We start from the raw sequence: 27,144 nt of genomic DNA, 5'->3' as shown, positions 1-27,144 counted from the left end.
AAAATGCATTTGCTACTGGTCAGTGCAATTTGTGCATTGGCATAGTGAATTAACACTTTTTTCCCCTCAATCTTGCCTGATCTACTCGTTAGCAGAGTCCTGTACTTGAATGCTTTTTTGAGACAATCTGGTGTATAAATCTCCCATTGCATAGTGTGGAGTTTAGCTGACTTATCCAGTCTCCTACTGATGTGTTTTTTTCAAAGGTACAACATACCATTTAAATATTGCTAATCAGAGTTCTGCTTAATACTTTTTTTAAACTAATTTTGCCTCATGCATTTCTTACTTTTTTCCTAATTCATTCCACGCACTCCCCCTACTGTAGGTTACGTAGTATTTTGAGTATAATGTTACCTCATTTTTCCTTCTCTGTGTATCTTGTGCTTTTTTCTAATTTTCTGTATTTTATTCCTGCTTCTCTCTCCAAACACAGTGTTCTGTGTCCAAAAATCCTAATTTATATCCTGTCTCCCCTCAAATTCACATCTCTGTAACAGTATGCATCTTCATCCAGTTATGTCCTGCTGTCTCTTCCCACTCCCAGTTATTCTCCCTCTTACTTTCCAGTTAATCTAACAGTTACCTTTAATTTCCTCTTCCCTGCAGCTTGTTGGTTCCAATCATTCTCTTCTCCTGTTCCCATCTTAAGAAGGCAGGACTGATCCCTGGAATGTTCTTGTGTTCCTTCTGCCCTTTAAAGGAGCAGTGGTAGCCCCTACTCCCATGACAGCCTTCCGCTAGGAGCTGCAAAGGCTTTGTTCTCTGGCCTCATTCAGTTTGCCCACCTCCTTCAACTTCTAATTTTTCACTGAATTGGGCAAGTGGATTTTTTTTTTTAATGCCTTGGCTGTAGTCTGCCTTGGGCTATGCCTCCATTAGGAGTCTCAGGCTTTGTCTACACTATGAAAAGAACTTCAGAGTTGCTTACTTTGAAGTACAACTTCAAACTAAGCAATTTTGAAGTTGAGAGTCTACGTGCATCTTGCTTCTAGGGCAGTAACTCATTCTTGGGAATGGAGTAAGGACTTTGAAGTTGGGCTCCCTACTTTGAAGTAAAGGCCACGAGAGAGTCTACACACGTTCTCTACTTCGAAATAGTGCCTAACTTCGAAGTTAACTTCAAAGTTAGTTCCTAGTGTGGACACATCCTCAGTGAGTCCATCAGTATTAGCTCTGCTGAGACTCCCATTGTAGTCAGGCTTTTGCAAGCTTCCCTGATAAATTAACAGCATTCTGGTTAGAGGTATTTTTAAGAAACTGTCAGTGTGAAACAGTTGTTCTCAAATGGTCTTAAGAAGACACCCCAAATTAGTGTTTAGAGGCTCATCTTTCCATATTTGTTCCTTTTTTCAGCTAAACAAAGGAAGGATTTGTGGGTCTCTGAAGATTGTATTTTGAGTTGTCATGCTAAATTATTTTGCATAACATATTTTTCAGTGAGCTAGATTGCTTGACTAGGATGGGGGCTTATTGTGCTACGCACTGTGCAAATGTGTAGTAAATAAATCTCTGCCTCCAAAAGGCTTACAGTCTTGTTGAACAGCAACATCCTTTATCCAACATATTTATTGGATTTGAGAGTAAATGGACTTTAAACTAAAAAAAAGTTGATTTTGAACCATCATATGAGTTAGCTACTATGCTTTCAGCTGTTGTAATGACTAAATTTCATTACTTCTCTGACCTTAAACCCTGTCTACTCAGGGAATTTAAGAAAAAAACTAATAATACCTGCTCACAGCACTGTTAATAGCATTGGTAGCTGTAGTGCAGCTGGGTTTCTGGTAACGCTTTTCAGCACTGTCTTGACACACTGGTGCCATGGGATCATGCTGAGAATTATGTTAGCTGTGATATTACCATATTGGAGTCTGGTTGTACTTAATGTAGTTCCATGTGTAGATGGAGCTTTGAAATACAAATAAAGATTGACCAATAAGAGGTGAATTTTGAGCTGTGCACCTGACTTGTCACTGAGAAGTCCTGAGTCAAATTAAGAATGTTAGTGACGAGCAAATTTTAAACCTGGTTAAGTTGTACTGCATGGGTGTCCAACCTTTTGGCTTGCTTGGGCTGCACTGAGTGAAGAGGAATTGTCTTGGGCTGCATATAAAATATATAATATAGTTAATGTATATAAATCAGATGATAATGGTAAAAGATTACGATCTTGTGGAGCCGCATTACTAGCTGTCCAGGGCTGCGGGTTGGACACGCCTGTTGTACTGCTATCTTATTTAGAGGCAGGGTTTAAAGTCAGTGGGGGAGGGAGGAACTGTAGTGTAACAATTTCTTCTTAATAAACAGCAGACTTTGACTTCTTTTCTCACGCTTGAGGGAGAACATTTCTCTCAGGGTTCCCCTTTCTTAGTGGGTGGTGGAGTGAGGACTTGCCAAGCCATGGAATTTAAATTGTGAACAAGAGGAATTGTTATTGCCTGGCTGGAAAATTTCTGGTCTTTCACAAGTCTTCTTCCCAGTAGTTGGAACAGCAACATCAACTGATCAGAGATGAAGTCCATTATCTGTCTCTTCTTCAAAAGGTCTTTGCACTAATAACTGCAAGAGGAGGGTAGAGGAAAGACACCAACTCCTTCAGCAGTTCCCTTCCTCTCTCCCTGTTCCAGAAGGGAAGGATTCCTGTAAGAGTCTGTCATGTCCATCTCCCTGTAATACCCTATAACAGTGATTCCCAAACTTTTGTCATCAGACCCCCCTTTTGATTTTTGAGAAACCCTCACATCCCCCACCTCTTCTTTACCATCATTCAACTCCCCTTTTAACAAAAAATTCAATTCATAATTTAAAATAGACACAAACTTGATATAAAAATGTTATTTAAAATTTAAAAATAACCACTGATAGTTTTTCTTGGCCACTTATGGGTACCTGGTGTAGCGCCAGCTGTTTGAGCCCTGTGCCAGCTGCCAGAACTGCCCACACCAGCCCCCCACGCACCTGAAACCTGCGCCGCCCGAGCCCTGTGCCGCAGGGGCCAGCCGCCCACTGGCTGCCTAAGCCTCACATGCTGCCTGGGCCAGCTGCCCACCTGCCAGCCCAAGCCACCTGAGCCCCACGCTGCTGGGGCCAACCGCCTGCCTGAGCCCCGTGATGCTGGGGCCAGATGCTCAAGCCCTGCAAGCCAGCTACCCAACTCCCTCCCATCCTCCAAAGTCAGACACCACCAGCCCTCCACTCTTACCTCATACCCCTCACTCAAGCCAGGTCCCCCCGGCCCTCCCATCTAATCCCATCCTCCTCCTGCCTCCCAACCCACACTCTCTCAACTTTGCAGGGGGCATCTAGCTCCATGTGTATCTTTGCCAGCTGCCTGCTTATTGTAGTGGCTGCATTGCCCTCATAAAATGGCAGGGGCTGAGAGCCAGAAGTAAAGGTCAGCTTTTTCTTCAGGTTGGGGGGAAAGATGTGGAGGCTGAGTCGCCTCACACGCCCCCTAGAATTTCTTCACACACCCCAATTTGGGAGACCATGCCATATAGTGTAGTGGATGTGGGGTTAATTAAATTTAGGTAAGGTAAAAGTATTCATGTTTACATGGTAACAAATGAGCCAGGATGTAGGAAAATAGAATCTCGAAGGGGCATGTGATGATGGAAAAGTGAATTTTAGAGAAATCCAACCAAATCAAAACAAAAAATAAACAAAAACCCAAATCAGAAGAGGCAGTGGAAATATAGTAGAGTGGGGGGAAAAAAAGGAAGAAGTATAGAAAACTTAAACAAAATAACATTTTAAATTGTTTCTTGTTTCCAAAATATTGCAACAAAAATACTCAGTATAAATGTGAGGAGGAGTACATGGAAGCATGTGGCAGAGGGTTAGGGGATATCCGCAGGGATATGTATTTTTTTGAGACTAGGGTGTGTACTAGCCCCTAACTTGCCTCCGACAAGTTACAGCCAAATATTAGCTAAGTTAACTTTTTTTTGTTTTCAAAAGGTCTCTCTTGGACTAGCATAACATTTTTGTAAAATGCAGCCAGTTATATTCCCAAAAAAATGGGATGGAAAGGGTGCTCGGACCCTCCCATTTTTGTAGCAGTTCTGTTCTTCATCGCTTCCAAATTGAAATTGTGGCATTTATAAAAATAAATATGTGGAATATCAGGGATGTGTCCCTGTCCTTCCACAGCATGGTATAGATATGGACAATTGCATGCTGTTTGTCTTGCTTGTTTGGCCCTTCATTGGAATGCCTTTCAGTGACTTTTTTTTTTGCCTTTCTCTTAGTGCAACCCATCACCATAAGATGATGCAGTCCTACATTAAAGCATTACTTTGAGACCTATCACCAAGATCTCCAAGACTGGTGAGCTTCCTCTTTTACTCCGATCTATTGTAATTCCTGTTCTTAGGGGTTCAGGAACATTAGCTAAATTGTTGCTTCCACAGGTGAATAGGAAGGCAAGTATTGTAAAGGGAAAAACAATATTTTTGTTACATTTGATTAAAATAATGCAAATATTAGGGCTGGCTTTTTTTTTTAATTTACTGTTGCTACTTAGGAAGCTGTCAACTATTGTTAAGCAGTTTTTCATGAAGTGATGACTGAAATGGAGCTCTAAGCTGCATGCTGTCTTTGAAACAGAAGTACTGAGTCAGCAAAAAATTGCAGTTATGAACACAATTTTTTTTCAGGAGGTCTGGCTTTTTAAGCAGGTTCCTGTAACCTAATGCTGGCTGCAGAGATGTTCAGTAGATTAGTAAATGGATACTCTTGTCAGGCACGTGACTGCATCTGATACATGGCTTGAAAAATCCTTTAACTTAGGGTTAATAGAAAGCTTTTCTAGTTGTTATCGACTTCTGCAGAATCTAAGGTTTCATATAAATTAAAGTTTCTATTCCATCCTGGTTACAAAGATAACCTACAAAGTAGGAAGCAAAGTTGTACTACTTAAGTTTGCAGAAGTCTAACGTGCCTCTGTTTGTTTGCTTTCTCAAACTACTACAAAACAAAAAAGCAGTTACGCAGCACTTTAAAGACTAACAAAATAATTTATTAGGTGAGCTTTCATGGGACAGGCCCACTTCTTCAGACCATAGCCATACCAGAACAGACTCAATATTTAAGGCACAGAGAACCAAAAATAGCAATCAAGGGGGACAATTCAGGAAAAAAAAATTATCAAGGTGAGCAAAACAGAGAGTAGAGGGGCAGAAGGTGGAGGGAAGAGTCAAGAATTAGATTAAGCCAAGTATGCAAAAGAGCCCCTATAATGACCCAGAAAATTCCCATCGTGGTTCAAACTAAGTGTTAATGTGTCGAATTTGAATATAAAAGAGAGTTCAGCAGCCTCTCTTTCAAAAGTATTGTGAAAATTCCTCTTCAGTAAGACAAACTTTTAAGTCATTAACAGGATGGCCCACTCCATTAAAATGCTGGCTGACCGGTTTGTGAATCAGGAGTGTTTTTATGTCTGTTTTGTGCCCATTAACTCTTTGTTTAAGAGAGTTTGAAGTCTGTCCAATATACCAAGCATCTGGGGGGTGTTGGCACATGATGGCATATGTGATGTTAGTTGAGGAACATGGTCTATACCACAGGAACATCAGGCCTGGAACTTTTCCTTGCAACAAAGCCCACTGCCAGCGTTGTCAACATATCTATTCTGGAGATACCATCACTGGACCTAACCAGGTTATTCACAGAATCACAGGCACATTCTCATGTTCCTCAGCTAAAATCGTATATGCCATCGTGTGCCAACAATGCTGAGATGCTTGGTATATTGGACAGACTTCAAACTCTCTTAAAGAGTTAATGGGCACAAAACAGATATAAAAACACTCCTGATCCACAAACCGGTCAGCCAGCATTTTAATGGAGTGGGCCATTCTGTTAATGACTTAAGTTTGTGTCTTACTGAAGAGGAATTTTCACAATGCTTTTGAAAGAGAGGCTGCTGAACTCTTTTATATTCAAATTCGACACATTAACATGTAGTTCGAACCCGGATGGGAATTTTCTGGGTCATTATAGGGGCTCGTTTGCATACTTGGCTTAATCTAATTCTTGACCCCACCCCGCCTTCTGCCCCTCTACTCTGTTTTGCTCACCTTGATCGTTTTTTTTTCTGATTTGTCCCCCTTGATTGCTATTTTTGGTTCTCTGTGCCTACATATTGAGTGTTCTGGTATGGCTATGGTCTGAAGAAGTGGGTGTGTCCCATGAAAGCTCACCTAATAAATTATTTTGTTAGTCTTTAAAGTGCTACTTGACTGCTTTTTTGTTCTGACAGTATGTAGATTAGCATGGCTTTCTCTCTGCTGCCAAACTACAACAGGGCGAGATGAACAAAACTGGCCGGCTTCAAAGCTGCCATTGAGAACAGGATAGGCAACACTGAAACTGATGACAGTTTTCTCTCTCTCTCTCTGGTGTTTTTTTTAAATCAATACTTCTATTAATAATAAAAGATGATTTCATTGCAGGTATACAGCATCATATTGGTAGTTACAATTCATTAAAATGACAATTATGTGTGTAATACCAAGGGCACAAATTTGAAGAGTAGAGGCTTGGTGATGGGATGTTTCTGTGGCCTTAGCCAGAAAGTTGAGGGTAAAGTAGTAAAGAATGACACAAACCCCAGGACCAGCGAGGTCGCACTGCAGCTAAGACTGCATCTACACTATGAGATAAATTTGATTTTTGATTAATTTAAATTTAAATTTTAAAATTTGATTATTTAAGCTTGATATTATGAATTCAAATTAAGTGTCTACAAAGCTTCTTGAAATTCGACCCACCTTTTTTCTGTGTCGAGTCTCCACATCCCCATTACCCTGCCCAGATTTGGCAGTGTGAGCAGAGCATTGTGGGTACCTATCTCACAGTGCCTTAGCTCCTGTTGCTTGTGGGTGTTTCATATTTGAACCTCAGAATTCAGAGCACAAGTAACCACGTGAAAACGAGCGGAAGATCACGCCATTTCCTGCTGCTGCTTTCCAGTGCAAGTATGGATCCCCAAATGCTTCAACTCATAGCGCACATTGTTTTGGCAACCACGCTGGCTGTCGCGCAGTTTTTCCTTCAGTTACAAAGCTGAGTGATGGTTCAGTATCATAACTGTGCTGCTGCTAAGGATGGTTTGAAAGAGCAAATCTCCCAACTGAAGTCCAAGAACTCGGAGCTGCTGGCTGCCCTGGATGCATTGCTGACAGTGGAGCAGTGGTTTTGGACTTGAGACCAGCACATGCTGGTGGGACCACATAGCTTTGGAGTCCTGGGATAACTGGTGTGCTGTCCCCTGCCCTGAAGTGCAGCAACACAAGAATGAAGGTAACGTCTCCACCATTATTACAGCATGTACTGTTTTGCACAATATATGGCAATCCAGGCGGAAGACTTTCCCGTCCATCTGTAATTCCAAAGCTGAGGCCATAGGCAGGGGTTACTCGCAGCCGCCTACACAACCATCCACCAATAGCCATGCTGAGGCAGCAGCAATAAGGGACGTTTTTTAAAACATAGCTTCATGAGTGATCTGTAACGCACATGCTACCCATGTATTTCTCTGTCATAAGACCAATAAATCATATCGTGTCTTAATGAATGAATGCTTTTACTTGGTGGGCGGGGGTTAAGTTGCAGTAAGAAGAATGCATGTGGTTGGCAGCTGTGCCTTCAGCCCTCCCCCAACCACCCAGTTCCCTCAACTGTGCATCTGCTGCAGACCACAGAGTATCAGTGGGCAGCTGTGCCTTCAGCTCTCCCCCACTGGCCCCGTTTAATTTGTTTCCCTACCCACTCCTGCATGCCAAGAAATCAGACCACGCTCAAAGGAATGATTTTATTTTGTGTGGGGGAGAGGTTTAAGTGAGTGGGAAAAGAAGCCTTCTCAAGGGCTCTTGAATAGCTTTTTGCAGTGGCCCTTGGGGCTGGAGTGCCAGGTTATCTTTGCTCTACCACCCCATGTTTGGGGACTGCAATGACAGAGGGTGGGCAACATCTCTTTGGGACTCTGGCAACCAGATACCAGCTCCTACAGTACTGCGTTGAGAGTACCTCTGCAGCTGCAGCAGGGAGCGTAGGACCTCTTTGCTCCATAACTGCTGTTATGAGCTTTGCCACGGCCTCACTCTGCTTTGCTGCTGCTGGAAGTCAAGCATTCTCTGCTGAAACTCAGCTTGACTAGGAGGCCAGTGAGCAGTGTCCTTTGTCAGCTTGATGTGCTGTGTCTCAGCCTTTTCCATGTGCTGCAGGATAACATCCTGTTTGCATTTTTTTTCTTCTGTTCCTCTCTGCTACACTGGGCATTGGCTCTGGAAAATGAAGGTCAAAATTAAGATACGGTTCACATAATGTGCTTTGAAGTGGAATTAATGGGTCTCTGTGTGTGGTATCAGGGAAAGTTAACTTTTTTGAAGGCCACTAAAGACTTATTAAGGATGGGATAGTCAGTGTGCATTTTGCAATTCTTCATTTGCCATCACTTATCCAGCATATTTCTTTTTGGACATGGTAAGGTATAAGCAGTTGCCCACTTTTTGGGGGAAGGGGAGGGCTACAAAGCAGGGGTAGCTGCCAGGTGTCCTGGGGGTGTCCCATGCAGGGAGAATTTTTTTCAGCCATTCCTGGAGCAATCCTCAATGATCAAGCCGCATAGAGGGAATGGTGGGGGTAGAGTTTGATTACAGGTGCATGAACAGCTGCATGTGGGGGGGTTTATACATGATAAAAGTAATGTAAAGAAAAATAAATAATCCAAAGAGAGGCTGGATGTAAAGGAACGTGGGAGAGGAGATGCCCCATAGAGCATGGCAGCCACATGGTGCCAGGGAGTCCTGAAAAATCAGAAAAAATGCTGGGGGTGAAGGGATGTGGGAGGGGAAATGCCCAGCAGCCAGGGGATGCAGGGGTTTCCTGTGAAAAGAAAAGAAATGCTGATTAGAAAGAGACATGGGGGGTGGGAAAAGCCTCACTGAGCCTGCAAACTGCATTGAGGGGTGGGGAATGGAGCGCCTACCTGCTGCTGCAGGCAAATGAAAAGGGTCAGGAAGAGTGTTGGTGGGGTGTGTGGTTTTTTTTTGTTTTGTTTTGTTTTGTTTTGTTTTGTTAAAAAAAAAAGCAAATTTCCATGCTTCTGCAGGTTGCCAAAGACGATGTAACCCTGCTAAAACTAACAGATATGGAGAAAGAACACCTACTCATGCTATGTGACCAAAAGCCTGGAAAATTTGCTAAGATGCTGTGTGGTGCCATGACACACAATCACTATCTGGTTGCTTGGCATGGCAAGGTGTGCTACTGTGGAAGCTGCAACAAGTCCAGCCTGCCCAAGAACCTCATGGGGAAAAAAAAATATGAGTGCCTGGATGATGCCTTTGAGGAGATCTCCAAAAAGGGGAAGTGCTCCGTCCTAGGAGACATTAACACTCTGTTCTGAGGGGCACAGAACCACAGCTAGCAAACCTGTACCTATACACAACCCTATAGCTATACCCACCCCAAACCTACTTCTAGCATGCAGAATAAACACTCACCTGAACTGCTTGATCCAGGGGCTCAGGGCCCCACTGTGGAGGGGTCCGCTGTCGAGGGGAACAGTTCCAGGTCCATGGTGAAGAGCTCCGGGCTGTCAAGAGCAACTTCTCGGGCCCTTGCTCATTGCCCTCTTCCTCCAGGCCACCCACCTTCTTCAGGCTCACCCCAAACTCCATACCAGGGCCTCCAAAAGTGTCATAATTCAGACTGGGAAGCTTGGTGGGGTTGCTCCCCATAAGCATGTGCAGCTGTTCGTAACAGCAGCATGTATGTGGAGCTGTCCCTGGCCACTGGCTGGCTTCCTGGACTTTTTGATAGGCCTGCCGGAGTTCTTTCACCTTCACCCAGCATTGCATTGAGTCCTAGGAGTAACCTCTGGTGGTCATCTCGTGTGACATCTGGTCATAGATCTTGTTCACCCAAAGTCTCTTCGCCACAGACTGGTATCCCCAAATTGTAAGAAGATCCAGAATCTCCTGGGGGGGGTCCATGCAGGAACTCTCTTGCGAGCCGGAGAAGTACTAGGCAGGTCACTACCCTGAGTGCTCATGATTGCAGTAGATGGCTGACAGTGGAGTTGCTGCCTAATGCGGTGTAATGGCTACCAATACGGTGTGATGCGAGGGGCAGAGGAAATTTTTCACAATGGGTGCCCTTTATATTTGCAGGGCTGGGCTGCTGAATTCCAGTTCCATTTAAAATTAAATCAAAACTTTGTGGGTTTACTGTAACCTTCTTCCTGCACACCTGAATGGTGAGCAGTGTGCAATGAAGTGACCGTACATGGAGGGTGACTGTGTAGCTTTATGGATACGGACAGGACACTGTTGGAGACTAATAAATTTGAATTAAGGACGTGGCACCTCCACGCGAGCCTTCATTTCAGATTTTATGTGCAAAATTGATGCTCTAGCCATCCTGTAATATCGATATTTTGTAATTGGTATTATGGTGAAATCGAGATAATAGTATAAACTGTGAAGACGGTGACGTTTTAGTATCGAGGTAACTCCTTGAAATTTGATTTTTATCTTAGTTTATACAGCCTAAAATTGAAATAGTGCAACTGTTAGAGACTGTAGAGGGCTAGCTCGTTTCAAATGTACCATTACCTGGTAAGTGTGTTTTACGTACAGGATTCAGGGTCTGTACCCTGTAGGATCCTGTTATTCTTCCCTTTCCTAGCAAAGAGGAGAATGGTTGGCTTTGTGTAAAGCATTGTTCCGGAATGTAGGTGCCCCGTGTCTCATTTAGAAGTAAAATCCAGGTCCCATTGAAATCACTGGGGGGAGGGTGTTGTCATTTATTTCAGTGGGACTAGAATTTCACCATCACTCTCCAGCTTGCTTAGTAGGAGCCTAGCAAATTCTTCATGACAACACTCCATGATTAGATTGGAAAAAGAGAAGGAAATATTTGTAGGATATTGATAAGTAAAAGTACAATTTGTAAATAAAAATATTTGTTTTGGGAAGTGAAAAGATAGTTGAAGCAAGAGATGTAATAAGTGGGATTAGGTGAAGATTTGCAAAGAATCTTGAATGTCAGTTGTATTGAAATACGTTTTACAGTATTCAGCTAGTTCCTAAGCTGGTTACATAATATTTGAGTTAATTGCAAATTGTGAAATGTTATTAATAATTTCCGTTGAGTTAAACTTTGAAAATAAGAAGTAGACGTTTGAACATGTTAAAATAAAATGTAGACTAATATACAACTGTTATGTTGTTTTAAATTGCTGGATAAGGATTGTCTTTGTGCACTGCTTTAGGATCATGGCAGCACAGGTGTCTATCCTGGTTCATAAGTTTAGACCTCAGATTAGCAGGTAGTGAGTGAACTTTTGTCAGAAGCATATCTAATGCATGTGTAAATACTTTTTAGAACTGCATATTCTCACATGAATATGTTCAAGGTTAATCAAGCCTTATCTGGATTCTAAAATTTAATTTCAGCTGTTTTGTGGGAAAATAACTGGCTGTATTACAATTGTAACAAGATTATACTTGAATATTTACTTTGACTTTTAGTTTTAATGAAATTCCCTAAAGCCTACAATATTTTGAAGTCAAAGTAACACTTGTTGGTGCTAGCAGAGTCGATGAGGGCTGCAAGCCTCCTTCCTGTTGAAACTGGCCAGTAGACCAATACAAACTGTAGCTTGTATTTTCTTCAGTGCAGATACAATGACAACTTCATGGAATATGTTTTCCACTTCCAAGCAATGAGCAGGAAGTGGCTGCCAGCACAAATAAGATCCTGAAATCTGCAACTTTTCTTCACAGAACATAGTGCTCATACTGAGAGGCCTTTAGTCAGAAAAGTAGACAGGGGGAGTATGCTAGCATAGGTTATTGTAAAGCTTGTTTGCTCCTTTGAGATCTGTTGACAATCTCAAAGAAAGGGCAAAACAATATTTCAGTTTTTTGTCTTGAGGAACCCAGTGATGCTCCCTGTTTGTGATAAAGGCAAGCTGTTGCATTAGGTTGCCATGCTAATGTGTGGTGAAAGGCTTTAAGGCATCACTGTTAACAATATGATACCTTATATTCTTTTTGTAACACACAGTTTTTCTGAATATTTTTTTCATTTCTGACTAGTGCATTTTTTCTTAGTTGGGTAGAAGTATAATGTTGCAATTTTAATTGTTCCCTTTGATGTTAAGGACTTGAATTCTTGCTTATATGAGGATTTTATTATAAGTCTGGCTTTATCCTCAATATCGTAAGTGTGGCTATATTCTCCACTTAATTTATCAAAAGCTTTGCATTATTAAAAGGAACAATAAACTTTTCCCTTTTCTCATTTGTTTCAGACGAGAAGAAAATTGTCCCTTATCATGAAATTATAAGCACAGTTTTATTCAGACTTCTGTTCTTGCCAGCTTCAGTGGAAAAAGTCCACATGTGCATTTTTTTAAATTAGCCCTGCCCATAACCCACATTTTAGTATTTTTGCAGGGAAAGCATTAAAAATTGGAATGGGTGAAAATCTGAATCCTTCTCAAATATGAGGTTAAGTATAATCCCGTACCACGTTATCTGCATAAAGTTGGTCCTTTGCTCTTCTAAAAGCTGGACAGATTTTAACAGCTGAGGATCTTATGCTTTGTTGCATGGTAGCATGTTTCCTGTATCTGTTCCAGCTGTGCAAAGAAAATATCCAGCCCTCCAAATTTACTTCTTGTATGAAATAGCCGAAATCTACCCCATTCTTTTTAGCTTAGTGTATTTTGCTTCCTGGGAATGTCTAATGCCTTACCACAGCAATGTGCCATAGACTGTGAAATCTGATCTCCCTGCAAAAAAATCTGGCTATTGTAGGGGTTGGGGTCTCCTACCATGTACACTATGCTCTTGTTGCTACTTCCAGCCATTCTGGGCAGAGATGGGACTGCTTCCTCATCTGCCGAGGCTACTCTTGGTTCAGGTCAGATTTACCTTTTGGGACCCTCCCACAGAAACCAGCTATCTGACTGCAGTGACTTCAGAGCCAAGTGCAGGACTCACTGCCGCGCCATTCTCTTTGCTGTGCTACCTTCAGAGCTGGGCTCCCTGCCAACATCCCTGGCTCTTCCTACATCAACGGAAGTTTCCTGAGGCAGAGGCTGACCCAGCCCGGGAGTGACCCCCTGCAGGGGAAGAGGGCGTCCTGTCCCTCTCCAGAATAACCAAGACCAACAACTTGAGCGTAGCTTGTGCAGTAAGAGCCCCCTACCCACACAATAGCTTGATTTTTCCTGGGGGAGGTCAGGTTTCATGATCTGTGACACATTTTTTATGGAAGTGGAATAAGGAAGGCCCTAATCATAGGGCTCAGTAGCTATTGCCATGGTAGGATCCTGTTGTCTTTGCACCAGCAGTACGTGAACAAAAATACATTTGGACCAAAAGAGAAGAGAGAGAAATCGTGTTTGAGGCTGACAAAACAAGCTAGTCTGAATTATAGGAACATAAAATTTATTTAAACTAACCAATGTTTTTGGTTGATCAGGGACTGGCACTTCTCTCAAAATACGGATCAGTTGAAGTATATTTTACATTTCAAGTATTACTCCATTAATAGCTTTTGTGCATATCCTTTAATCCCATGTGTGATTATAATAATTTGTCTTCAAGGTTACTCTGTTTTCTAAAGAAAACTGTAGTGAAATCTTCACCGGGGACCATTGTGAATATTTTCCTGTCTAAACATACTTCTCCAAAGTGATTGAGAACCTTTATTTCATCTTTATTGGCAACTTCTCTTTCCTCCCTACCCGATCAACTGATATTTGAAATACCTATGACTGGTTGCTTAAGATGAATTTCACTGTACATTAATAAATGTTTTTACATCATTGAAAACTTCACCTGTCACTTAAATTTGTCATTGAAAAGTGGAAATTACAGAGTCATTCTTAGTCTTGAGGTCATGACTTCTGTGTTCACTTTGCACATCACAGGGTGTATTTGTTAGCCTTTCCTAATATGCTGTTGAAGAGCTTGCCTCATGTTTTCTGGAGAGAAGTAGCAAACGTGCTCATAAATAGTATCTTTTGAAATACCACTTTCTGGTCCTTTTTAAAAGAAGAATATGTTCTCATATAGCATGTGTGGAGAAGAGAAAAGATGAGTGCCCTTCATGAAAATCCTAGCTAACCCAAGTATTTAGAACAAAATTTCTTTGGGGCTGAGTGAATCAGTTGAACTTCGTGTCTCATGACTCAGATTCTCTCAAGACACTGGCAAAAATGAGTCTAGTTCTGGTTTTTTGGTGCGGGGTTGAGGATGGGATGGGAATTGGAACTCTCTCCATCTTCAGTATTTTTAAAAGAGGGCAACAAGTTCTAAAGCTTCCTAAAGGAAACATTTCAAGTTTTTTCCTTTTTTTGGCTATTTGTCCTGTTGTTTTGTGTAACCAGAATGGGGATTTGGGGACTACAGCTGTGCTGCGTTACATAAAACACCTGAATACTGATAGTTTTAGTGAACAGTAAACAGGTTCAGAATACTAATTTCTGTCCTGCAGGCAATACCCTTTGTGAGTTGTGAAAATGTATATGGAAGGATATACATACATAAACAAAAAGCAAACCAGGAAGATTGTTGGTTATACTCAGGATTTATGTGTTATGGGCTCTTTGCATTTCTGCTCCAGCAGTGCCACAGTGTGTCCTCTTCTGTGTTCTTGCTTCGTCTTTCCTGCCATGATTGGGGGGTTGTCCATAGGGAGACTGTAGCCTGATCTGTACTAAAGATTTAAAGTGACGTAGCTGTAGTCCGCAGGATTTTTTAAAATAATTCATACCTTTGTGGATGCTATGCTGTCCTAATCCTTGCTGTAGGTGTAGCGATGTCTGTTGAACAATGTTTTCATTAACCCTGCTACCGCTCCTTGGGAAGGAGCTGTTTCTATAGTGATGGGAGAGAAGGGTGTCTAAACTCTGGAGTTACAACACCATAATTATGGTGATGCAGTGTTCTAGCATAGATGTGGCCTGTAGGTATCAAGCCAGGTTGTAAATCTGCAGTGCACTAGTCTCATGTCTGCTAAGTCTCTGAGTATGACTATGTGGCAATAAAAGTTCTTCTTCGAGTGTCCCCGTGGGTGCTCCACAATAGGTGTCGGGCTTGCCCGGCGCCGCAGATCGGATCTTCCAAGCAGTTTCTGCCGGACCGCGCATGCACTGGCGCGCGCCGCTCCCTTGCACACTCCTGGCCATGCGCGCGATCCGGTCCCCGCCAGTTCCTCTTAACCGCCGTCGGCTGCAGACTGAATCCGAACTAGGCTAAGGCCAAGTAGCGTATTCAATGACTTTAACTGTTTTTCTTTAAAGTTTTTTTTCAAGTACTTAGGCTACTACAAGTTAGCCGGTTGTTTTTTTTTTTTTTTTTTTTTTTTTTTTTAAAAATAACAAACTACAAGCGGGACAGCTTCAATCCAGTCCCAGTAACAAGCGCCGGAGGCCAGGAGCATAGGGCCATCAGCCCTCCTGCCGCGGCAGGCCATCAGAAGGGGAAAACAGCACAGAGAAGGTGCTAAGTACCCGTTTAACAACTGAAAGACTCACCAACAATGTCCTCTTCAGGATTTAAAAAATGTGAGTCCTGCCGAGAGGCGATGCCAGCGTCTGATGGGCACAGTCTATGCATAAGGTGCCTTGGGGAGTCCCATGTTGCACAGAAATGCTCCTTCTGTGCTAAATTAACAGCCAGAGCAAGGAGAGATAGGGAGATGCGGCTTAAAATGCTGCTTTTCAACAAGGCCCTCCAGCCAGACATGCCGGAGCGGCCGCAGCAGGAGGGACCCTCCGGGGCCCATAAAAGGAAAGCTGCCTCCCTCACCCCATCGGCGCAAAAACGGAGGAAAGCCTCCCCAGCCCGATCCCTGCTGGCAGCAACAGTGAGCGGGACAGGAGGAGCGAGCAGCCCCCAGCCGCAGCAACAGCTGATCGGCGGCGGCATGGAGAGCTACGTGGAAGCGGCTCAGCCTCCGATAATCAGCCAGCCGCCCCGCACCGCAGGCAGGGCAGCGGCTAAACAAGCGCCGGTACCGGCGGCACCGCAGGCAGCGGCACCGACCCCCGGGGAACCGGCGGTGCAGAGAGCGCAGGCACGCAGCCTGCAGGCACCAGAGGACACCGCACGTGCGGCACCGCCCTCGAGCGTGCCGAGCACGGTGCAGACGGGGCCAGGATCCCCTGTACGTTAGGGGGCGGAGTTACCTCCTCAAGGGAGGGGGAAGGCTGCACACAAGAGGAGGCATTGCAGCCCCTCTCCGCACAGGGCTGTGGAGTTGCTTTCTCACAGCCCTCCGCTTATGTTGCAGACTCCAACCAGAAGGCAGGGGTCCCCCCTAGCCTACCCGGAGCCCCCTTCTCCATTTTTGCAACCAGCCTCACCCTGGCTGGAACCACCTTCACCCTTCCTGGGGTTTGAACCGCTGGACTGTTATGCAAAATTGCTCTCTCCAGTGTCTCGACGATCTCCCTCCCCCAGACGCAGAGGGTATGCACCAAGGGAGTGGTCTAGGTCACCTTCCGAAGAACAGTGCCTATACTGCCATGGTCGCCCCTACCACACGGGGCATAGACACCATCGGCAATCTACTAGGGAAAGATCCCCACAGACTATCTCATACCCCCCGAGGGCAATCGCGACCGGGGACAGAGACTCAAGCATCTCAGGGGGGACTGGTTATGGAACCCCGAGATTTTCCCTCGCAAACCTCTAGCGAGAGGGTGTACCATCACCAGCAGGAACCGGAAGGGTCCAGAGAGACGTACCCTAGCGGTTCCTCGCTCTCCTCCCCGGACGAGGCTACGGCCCCGGGGGACGTCCATCCTCCGGACGATCTCAAACAGTTTCAAGAGCTGTTTAAGAGGGTGGCCTTCACGCAAGGCATCCAGACAGCAGAGGTGCAAGAGAAACACCATAAGCTCCTCAAAAATTTGAGACCTCCGGCCTCCTCCAGAGTAGCAATACCGCTTGATGAAGCGATCTTAGAGTCCGCCACTACGATATGGCAGACCCCTGCGACTATTCCGCCTGTCCAAAAGAGAGCGGATAAGAAATACTTCGTGCTGGCGAAGGGCATGGAGTTCCTGTTCAGCCACCCACAGCCAAATTCCTTGGTGGTGGAGTCGTCGCAACAAAGATCAAAGACATCTCAATTCAGGACAGGGGGAACAGACAAAGATGCCAAGAAGCTAGAGCTGTTCGGCAGAAAGGTCTACTCCTCCTCCACCTTAACGTTGCGAATGGCAAATTACGCAGCGCACTTATCGAACCATAATTTCGACAACTATTCCAGGTTAATCTCCCTCATGGACTCGCTTCCAGAGGACAAAAAGCTGGTGCTCAAGGCCATAGTGCAAGAAGGGTATGCGGCCTCGAGGACGGGAGTTCAGATCGCCCTGGACGTTGCGGACACAGCAGCACGTTCCACAGCAACAGCAGTGGTGATGCGAAGGGAGTCCTGGCTCCAGACTTCGGGTATACCGAGGGATCTGCAGGCAAAGATAGTTGACCTTCCCTTCGACTCGCAGAAGCTGTTTGCTGAATCAACTGACTCGGTCCTTCATTCCAGTAAAGATTCAAGAGCCACACTCAGGACTCTGGGGATTTACACCCCTCCATATACAAAGAAAAGGTACTACCCTCAACAAAGACGGTACCAGTACCAGCAACAGCGCCCCCAGTACCACAGGGGTTACGAGCAAGGGCAACATCAACAGCACCAGCAGTACAGAACTCCCAGGCGACATTCACAACAGAGCCGTGCGTCCTCGGGGCGGGGCCAAAGGCCACAAGTTTGACATACAGATCCAGGGCTGCGCCATCACTACCATCGCACAAGGTCATCCGAAGCGACTATTCCACCATCGCCTCCGACCATTCTACGACCAGTGGCAAAGGATCACCACAGACAAATGGGTGCTGGAGATCATAGCCACGGGGTACGCCATCCCCTTCCAGTCGCTCCCACCGTCACGACCTCCACCCAAGCCCCACCTCCAGGAGGCCTCCCATGTAGCGAGGCTCAGGCAGGAGGTGGACCATCTCATGCTCATAGGGGCAGTGGAAAGAGTGCCGGAGCAACTGCAAGGGAAAGGGTTCTACTCCAGGTACTTCCTCACGGAGAAAAAGACAGGAGGCTGGAGTCCCATCTTAGACCTTCGCGGCCTCAACCGGTACCTGCGCAAGCAACGTTTTCGGATGATCACAATCCCCTCCATCCTTACAGCACTGGACGATGGAGACTGGTTCGCAGCCCTCGATTTACAAGACGTGTACTTCCACATAACTATCCATCCGGCTCACCGGCGATTCCTCCGGTTCATGGTAGGCAACGAACACTTCCAATACAAAGTCCTACTGTTTGGCCTCTCCTCGGCCCCCAGAGTCTTCACCAAGACCTTGGCAGTGGTGTCAGCCTACCTGCACAGACAGGGGGTATTTATTTTCCCGTATCTGGACGACTGCCTGTTCAAAGGGGCCTCGAAGGGGGAGGTTCTGCGCATGATACGCGTCACAGCAAACACGTTCTCTTCAGTCGGCCTGGTTATCAATCCGGCAAAATCAAAAATAGACCCCACACAGGACATAGAGTTCATAGGGGCTCGCATAAACTCGGTTACAGCGAGAGTATATCTACCAGAGGCTCGCTTTCGGGCCATCGGCTCCCTCGTGCAGGTCATCACCTTCAGCCCTACGGTGCCGGTCTTGAAGTGCTTACAGCTGCTGGGCCACATGGCAGCGGCGACGTTCGTAGTACAGAACGCCAGGTTACACATGCGCAGCATGCAGCACTGGCTGGCGAGTGTATACAAACCGGCAGTACACACCATTCACAGGGTGGTGTCGCACACAGCGGGGGTGCGCAAATCCCTGCAATGGTGGGTAAACCCCAGGAACCTGCTAACAGGGGTACCCTTCCACCAGCCGCAAATATCGGTTTTTCTCGCTACAGATGCCTCCCTCATAGGGTGGGGAGCGCACATGGGCGAAGAGGTGACTCAAGGACTGTGGTCACCCACGGAACAGTCACTACACATAAATATACTGGAGCTCAGAGCAGTGTTCAACGCCTGCAGACACTTTCAAGACCATATACAAGGCAAAGTAGTCGGGATCAGTACAGACAATACCTCCACCATGTTTTATATAAACAGGCAAGGAGGAGCTCGATCCCGTGCCTTATGCGCGGAAGCAATCCGCTTATGGAACTGGTGCATCGCCAACAATATACTCTTGAAAGCCTCATACTTGCCAGGTGCGCACAATGTGAAGGCAGACCAGCTGAGCAGGCGTTTTGCACTCTCACACGAGTGGCAGATCCATCCCGATCTGCTACGGCCGATCTTCCACGCATGGGGTTTTCCCCAGAAAGACCTGTTTGCCACTCAGCACAACAAGAATTGCCCACGATTCTGCTCCAGGGCAGGACTGGGATGGTGGTCCCTGGGGGACACGTTCGCAATCCCGTGGAGGGGCCCCCTGCTTTATGCGTTTCCTCCCACAGTGCTGATCCACAAAGTCTTGCAGAAAGCCAGGAGGGAAAGGGCCCAGATGATCCTGATAGTCCCAACGTGGGATCGCCAACAATGGTTCCCCCTACTCCTGCGCATGTCGGACCGTCCACCGATGCCTCTTCCGGTGGCGCCGGATCTGCTCACGCAAGCCCAGGGGTCCATAGTGCACCCGCACCCCCAAAGCCTGCGACTGCAAGCGTGGTTAATCCATGGCTCAGCTCCCTAGAGAGCACATGCACAGTGGAAGTACAGCAAGTCCTGGAAAGTAGCAGGAGGACTTCCACCAGGAAGACCTATAAGCAGAAATGGACTCACTTCACGGCTTGGTGTTCTACCAAACAGCTGGCCCCCCTTTTGGTGCCTATACCAACAATACTAGAGTATTTACTGGACCGCAAGAGAGGAGGACTCTCGCTATCCTTGTTGAAGGTCCACCTTGCCGCCATCTCGGCGTTCAGACACGAGGAGGAAGGGCACACGGTGTTCGCCCACCCTATGGTTACCAGGTTCCTCAAAGGGTTGGTAAACCTATACCCCCCTCGGAAACCGATTCCACCTTCGTGGAACTTGGACCTGGTGCTTACCACGCTAATGGGACCACCGTTCGAGCCCTTGGCCAAGGTCCCCCTCCGCCTCCTTACAATAAAGACGACCTTTCTTCTTGCAATTACGTCAGCTCGTAGGGTGAGCGAGCTCGCAGCAGTCTTGGCAATGCCACCCTGCACTGTTTTTTTCCGAGGAGGCGGTAGCCATACGGCTGCATCCAGCCTTTGTTCCCAAAGTTTCTTCCGAGTTTCACATTAACGAACCTATTGTTCTACCCTCGTTTTATCCAAAGCCTCATAACTCCAACGAAGAGGCGCGCCTACACCTCCTGGACGTGAGGAGGGCGCTAGCCTTCTACATAGACAGGACCAAGTCCTTCCGGAAAACGGATAGACTCCTAGTCTCCCTCGCTCCCAAGTCGAAAGGAGAAGGTCTCTCCTCGCAGAGAATCTCAAAGCACATTGTATCCTGCATAAAAATGTGCTACGAGCTCAAAAAGACTCCTTTATCGGCCACTCCCAGGGCTCATTCCACTAGGGCGGTGGCGGCATCAACAGCCTTTTTCAAGGGCGTTGCGTTAAGACATTTGCAGAGTGGCGACCTGGTCATCCTATGACACCTTCGCCAAACATTACGCCCTTCACAGGGTATTCCAAGAGGATACCCGTCTCTCTACAGCGGTCCTCTCGGGGACAAGCTGCACATAATCCGATTACCCACCTCCTATCTTGGGTTACTGCTGGGTAGTCACCTATTGTGGAGCACCCACGGGGACACTCGAAGAAGAAAGGGAAGTTACTCACCGTAGTAACGGTGGTTCTTCGAGATGTGTCCCCGTGGGTGCTCCACTACCCGCCCATCCTCCCCGCTTCGGATCTCTGTTAGTGTTTTGCAGGGGCACCCGAGGCGGTTGGTCGAGGAACTGGCCGGGACCGGATCGCGCACATGGCCAGGAGCGCGCAAGGGAGCGGCGCGCGCCGGCGCATGCGCGATCCGGCAGAAACTGCTTGGAAGATCCGATCTGCGGCGCCGGGCAAGCCCGACACCTATTGTGGAGCACCCACGGGGACACATCTCGAAGAACCACCGTTACTACGGTGAGTAACTTCCCTCTCTCTAGCATAGCCCTGGCAGGTCCACCTGTGGTCGAGTGGCTAAAAACTGCAGAGTAGACTCTTGAGCTGGACCTTGAGCTCTAAAAATCTGAAAGATGCAGGGATCTCAAAGCCCTGTTTCTTGCTAAGGACATGAAATATCTTTTAAAAAGCTAACCATTTAAACAATTTAAAATTACATCATTTAGCCTGGTTGACTTAATATAGGGAATGGAGCTGGGACCCCTCTGGCCAGATTGGGCAGGCCAGGGTCTCTCCAGCATTGCTGTCTGACAGTCAAGGTTGGTTAACTGTAAGCCTAATACCCACCAATTAAGTGTTGAACATTTTACATCCCTAGTTCCAGAGTGTCTACTTCAGTGTAGTACTACATGTGGCCCAGGCATGGGATTGCCAGGTGGTGCTGGTTTTCATTCCTGGAGATTTTTCCTTACCAGTATTAAAGTGTCACCCTTAAAAGCAAGAGCAAGTGAAGTGAGGTGCATGCTGATTGAGAGCCATGTGCCCCTTCTGCATTCAGTCAAAGTGCTGCTGTGGTTCAGTTAGCATACCCTGCAAATTCTAGGTTCACAAAAGCAGTTAGCAAAACTTATCCTATCCCAGGAGTTCGTCTTGATTATGACAGTGTTGTGGCCAACTGAGATGGTAGGCTATATGCAGGCCACTCACTAGCCTGTATTGCCTCACATGTGTCTACACTGAGGTTTTTAACTCTGCAGCTTGAGGTCTGCAAGCCCAAGTCATTTTACTCAGACATTGAGACTCAGTGCTTCAACTTTTTATTTTTATTGCAGTATATACACATCCCACGGTTGTCTCTGGCTGCGCTGGGATCTTTCTATAGCTTTGTTTACTTTTATTTTCATTGCTTTATTCCTCCTCCCATATTATTTTTTTCCTGTCTCCCCATACTCTCTTACTTGTGTTCACACTAAATTTTTCTCCCATAATGCAAGAACTAGGGGTTACGAAATTGCACTTAATAGGTAGCAATTTTAAAACAAAAGGAAATACTTCTTGGCGCATAATGCACAGTCTACCTGGGGAACTCCTTGCCAGAGGATGTTGTGAAGGCCAAGACTATAACAGAGTTCAAAAAAGCACTAGATAAATTCATGGAGGGTAGGTCCATCAGTGGCTATTAGCAAAGATGGGCAGGAATGGTGTCCATGGCATCTGTTTGTCAGAAAGTAGGAATGGGTGATGAGATGAATCATTTGATTACCTGCTCTGTTCATTCCTTCTGGGCCTTCTGGCATTGGCCACTGTCAGAAGACAGGCTGCCATGGTTATCCTGTGGAAAGACTAGATGGACCTTTGGCTTGACCCTTTTTTTTTTAAGTCCTATGTACACAAGTGTACGAATGCTTAGTTAGACTAGCCTGCCACACCAGCTGTCTTCAGTGGATGGTGGTGGGGAGCTGTCCTTACCTGGTAAGGCTAGTGAGGGTAGATAATGCTTCCCAAGGAAAAGCTGGAGCAGCAGTTACAATAGGCTTTCTGCGTGAGAAAATGAATACTAAGCGCTTGTCCTACACTGGTTCTTTTAGTGGAAAAAAACAAACTTTCTTCTGTAAGAAGGAAAAAAAAAATCCAAACCTACCTTGTGTCCACACAGCAAAGCTTGTTGTTCTGGAATAACAGAGCATTTAATTTAAAATAGTAAATCAATCTAAACGAACGACTTTTGCTGCCCCGTTCCCTTTCAGTTTTGAAATTGACTGTGTGTACTGACAGGTAATTACGACTTAATTGGCCTCCAGGGAGGCATTCCTTCATTGCTCTTATTTCAAAATTGGGCTCTCTAGTGTGAATGTTCAATTTCGAAATGCTCGTGCAGTATGAACACTCTTTTCAGAAATCACGTATTTTGATGTTAAAATGTAGAAATAAGTTACTCGTGGAAAAACCCTGCAATGCAGCCATAGTCTAAGAAGCAGTTTACTATTGAGAGGATTCTGCTTTAGAATAACCAAATAGAGTGCTAGCAAGGGGGAAGTTGGTAGGTTGGCAAGATAGAGCAGCAGTGGATAGTTTTGCTGCCCAGGCAGTGAGAGGCTGATCTTGGCTGCTGTTTCCTTATGGTCATCCTGGACAGCAGTTCAGATCTTTCATACATCCTCAGTACAGTTAAGCTGTGTCTATACATGCCCCCTACAAAAGGAGGGGGCATGTTAGTGAGGCACTTTGTAAGATGCTGATGAGGTGCTGACATGAATATGCTGCTCCTCATTAGCATAATAGTGGCCGTGTGCAATTTGAAAGTACTGCTTTCAGAACGCACACTGCCTGTGTAGTTGGGGACCTGTCAAAAGGACCCCCCCCCCACCGACTTTGAAAGCCTTTTCTTCCGAAAACCTAATAGGAATAAGGGTCTTTCAAAGTCAGGGCATCCTTTCGAAAGGCCCCTATCTACACAGGCAACGTGCACTCTGAAAGCAACATTTTTGAATCGTGCACAGCCACCATTATGCTAATGAGGAGCTGCATATTCATATAAACACCTCATTAGCATGTTCCAAAGTGCCTCATTAACATGCCCCCTTCGAAAGGAGGGCATATGTATAGACACAGCTTTAGAGGACATGGGATCATGCTTAGCTCTTAGTTACCTAATCTTTGTCTATTTTTTTCTCTGATTAAGTCTATTTTGTTTCCCTTGTGCTATCTTGTAATCCTTTTTAACTAACAGCATGTTCCGTCTGTCTCACTACCATGTGATGAAGCATCTGTTTTCTTTAGAATCCCCATTCACACACATTCCCTAAATCAGTTAATAGTTTTGCAATAGCATGTAGAGTTCTTAATGTGCTAGCCATTATAAACCCTACATAAGAGAACATTGCTGTTGCAGTTTCCATTATAAATCAGTGATGTCCACCGAGAACATATTTCAAAACACAAACGGGGTGGGGGAGGGAGAGCAGAGAATTTTGCCCTTTCTTAGCTTGCTCAATGAGCACAAATTCACTGTCTTGTTTCCTACAGGGGGGAGAAACTAATGAGTCAAGCGTCTCTTTGCAAGCCTTGTTTCTTTACAAAAAGTTCACACAGTCTGTTTTCTTGAACAGAGTAGGCATCAAACAGGTGGCAGTTTCTTTGCTCACAATTGCAAGGCTTTTTTCAAAAAACTCTCCTGGCTTCCTCAGGATGCTAGTGTTGCTGTCTTTTTTGGTTTTCCTGCTGCCTTCTGTCTCCTAAATTTTGACTTAATGTAACTCCACCCAGTTAATTCCCTGTGATCCCTCAATTGCATGGCTTAACTTCTATTCCTATCTGGCTATGCTCTTCCATTGGGGCAGTAGCTTCCATTACGTCAACTGTTGATAAAAACAAAAAGGGAGTGGAAGGTGGTCATGTTGCGACTTGGAAAGCCAGCTAGCCGATGTCTGACACACAACTTAATAAAAGGCATTGCAGTTGTAATGTATATCTTTTGTCTATATCCTCTTAAAAGTTTGCATGTGTAACCAAACTATCTTGTAGATGTAAAGTCCATTAACGTCTTTATTGCCTTCACGTTATATTTGCTGCCATGTAAAGTTAACCAAAAGATCAGATATGAGATGCTGAAGGAAAGTGTTATCTGTCGTATCATCATCTTTGTTCCTGTTATAAGGAATGGCTTGCAGCGGCTTTCTGTAACACAGTGCAAGCAGTTTATAAATGTGTATGTATAGGAAATGAAATGATATGCCAGTATGTGCTCCAGAAGAAGGATCCTTAATCACATGCAATTTTCAATATGCTTGACGGACGGTTACAAAAGTGTAGTTTCAGCCTTGGTCCTATCATTTCTAGTTTCTTTAGTTTGCTGAACTTTAAAGAGGGAAAGTTTAAGCTGTGGAGTTGAGGTCTTCCAAGTAGTTACCCTGGAAAATGCGTGGAAAGATTCTAAGAGATCCTACATGTAGGCTGCCATTCGGATGCTATCCTTTGGAATGCTTTCAGAGAAATTTTTGTGGAAACAGGCAAACTTACCATCAATGCTACAGTTCTGTTTTGAAAACTTGTCAGTCTCTTGTAATGCCTATGATTCTTTTAATGGTGTAACTCTCCCTTTTCTTATTAATAAAAGCGTTAGTTAATTTACTAAAGATTGGCTATCTGTGGGTAGGATCTGAAATATACTCACTTCCAGCTCTGAACCTTTGGGATTGGTAGAACCTCATGTTTGGTGAATTGGTTTTTCAGCAACTCTCGCCACATAAGACCACTTTGTCTTCATGGGGAGCAGTGGCTGGAATGCCTAAAGGGGAATGTATTTTAGATTCTTGCTAACCAGTGTGGTGCTACAGAAACTCTTTTTCTTACTAGTTTGCTGAACCTAATTATGGAATAAGCCACCAGATCTGCTGTGTTTTTTGCAATCTTCTCTGAATGTAGCATTCTCATTGGTGGTCCATTCTGAGCACTGTTGATGAGTTTCAGTGAGCTTTGTAACTGCGCACAGATCAGACAGCTTTCTGGGAGTGATCCAGCCTGTAATATAATAAATATTGTGGGGCAAATTCTTTCCTCAAACCATTCATTCTCTTGGTTTCCCTGTCAGGTGAGTCCCCAGTAAGTATAGAATCGGCATGCTCTAGTTAGCTACTACCCTTCTCTTCCACTGTCTCTGGCGCGGAGGGTATGTTCAGATGCATGTGGAGAGAGATTGCTGGGCTCCTATCTCATGCTACGAGCACGGTACTGGTGAAGGTACAGCTTCCTGGGATGGATGCTGCTATACTAGCAAACTTTGCTTGGCATAGTAAAACAACTCCTGCAAGTGAAACCAGCTGCAGTAGGAGCTCTGACAGCTCTTAATACCCCTGATTAACAAAACCAAAAAACCCTAAAATCATTAGTCTTTAAGGTACTACAGGACTGCTTGGTGTGGTTTGTGTTTTTTTTTTTTTTGTTTGTTTTTGTTTTTTTTTTTTGTGACTCTGCAGACTAACACAGCAACTCCTCTGAGACTGTTTATCCTTACAAACAGTTATGCTGCTCAAAATCTGGCTTCTACCCAATTTATGATCTCTTGGGGACAAGTGATCTACTGCAAGTACAGTAAAGATATTAAGAAGTCATGGGAGAAGAAGGGAAGGTGACGAGGGAAAAAGATAAAGTAGACTGGAGGGAACATTCATAGGTTAGGTAGTCCAGTTATGTGTACAGCGGAGAGACTTTATACTATCTCGAGTCCAAGGAGCCTGCAACTGGTAGGTCTTCGAGGACTTCTTTATGGCTCCCACCACTATAATTGCAAAGTTTATTTAAAAAAAAAGACAGACAAAAAAGCGAACAAAAAAACCTCCTAATTGTTTTTAATAAGCAGCGACACATCTGAAAGCCACGTATTTAAATAGCAAATTATCTTGTTGGGTAATTCCCCCTGCATCTTCCAGAGAGAGGCTGTGTCTACACTAAGCATAAATTCAGATTTAAGGCACTTACCTCGATTTTTACATTGTGACTGTTCACGCATCAAATACCTTGATTTCAAATTGAGGGAGCACTATGGCAAATATTCTTACTCCAACAACCCAAGTGGGATTAATGGGAAGTTTGAATGTAAGCGCTCAGGTTAATGGTAGTGTGGAAACAGCTTCCGTTTAAACCAGTTTTAATGGCTTCCAGAGGAGTCCTACATGTATCCAACGATGCCCCACAGTTGTCTGTTCTGGCTGGTTGCATCTCTGCTCTCCAGGTGCACAGGAATTAAGGTAACAAAGTCCATGAATTTAAGGTTACAGGGGCTGGCTGACACCAGGGGGAAGTCTCCCTCACTCAGCAAAGATTGCAGGAGCTGGCTGTCGCTGGGGATGTGTATCTCCTGAAAAAATGATCATTTGCTTTCCACAGGAGGGGAGGGGGGCAATGCAATGTGGGACGATGACATCACATACCCATAACCACTTGTGGGCATTTTTTTCCCCAATACTACACCAGCGAAAAAAACCAGAATGCTAT

General features: G+C 45.1%; 1 protein-coding gene across 2 annotated transcripts in view; it reads left to right on the top strand.

Moving 5' to 3' along the window:
• Positions 1-27,144, top strand: part of TAB2 (TGF-beta activated kinase 1 (MAP3K7) binding protein 2) — a 129,184-nt gene that overhangs the window by 6,131 nt on the left and 95,909 nt on the right. The window contains exons 1-2 of one of the 2 annotated variants that reach the window (XM_074990412.1): positions 2,375-2,645; positions 4,254-4,332. The gene's annotated coding sequence lies outside the window, so the exon portion shown is untranslated. Of the gene's footprint in view, positions 1-2,374; positions 2,646-4,253; positions 4,333-27,144 lie in introns of those variants that run through there. The other variant, XM_074990411.1, reaches the window with a different exon arrangement.

Source organism: Carettochelys insculpta, chromosome 3 (assembly GCF_033958435.1).
Source record: "Carettochelys insculpta isolate YL-2023 chromosome 3, ASM3395843v1, whole genome shotgun sequence".
Lineage (NCBI taxonomy): Eukaryota > Metazoa > Chordata > Testudines > Carettochelyidae > Carettochelys > Carettochelys insculpta.
This window is presented reverse-complemented; position numbering and strand designations above follow the sequence as displayed.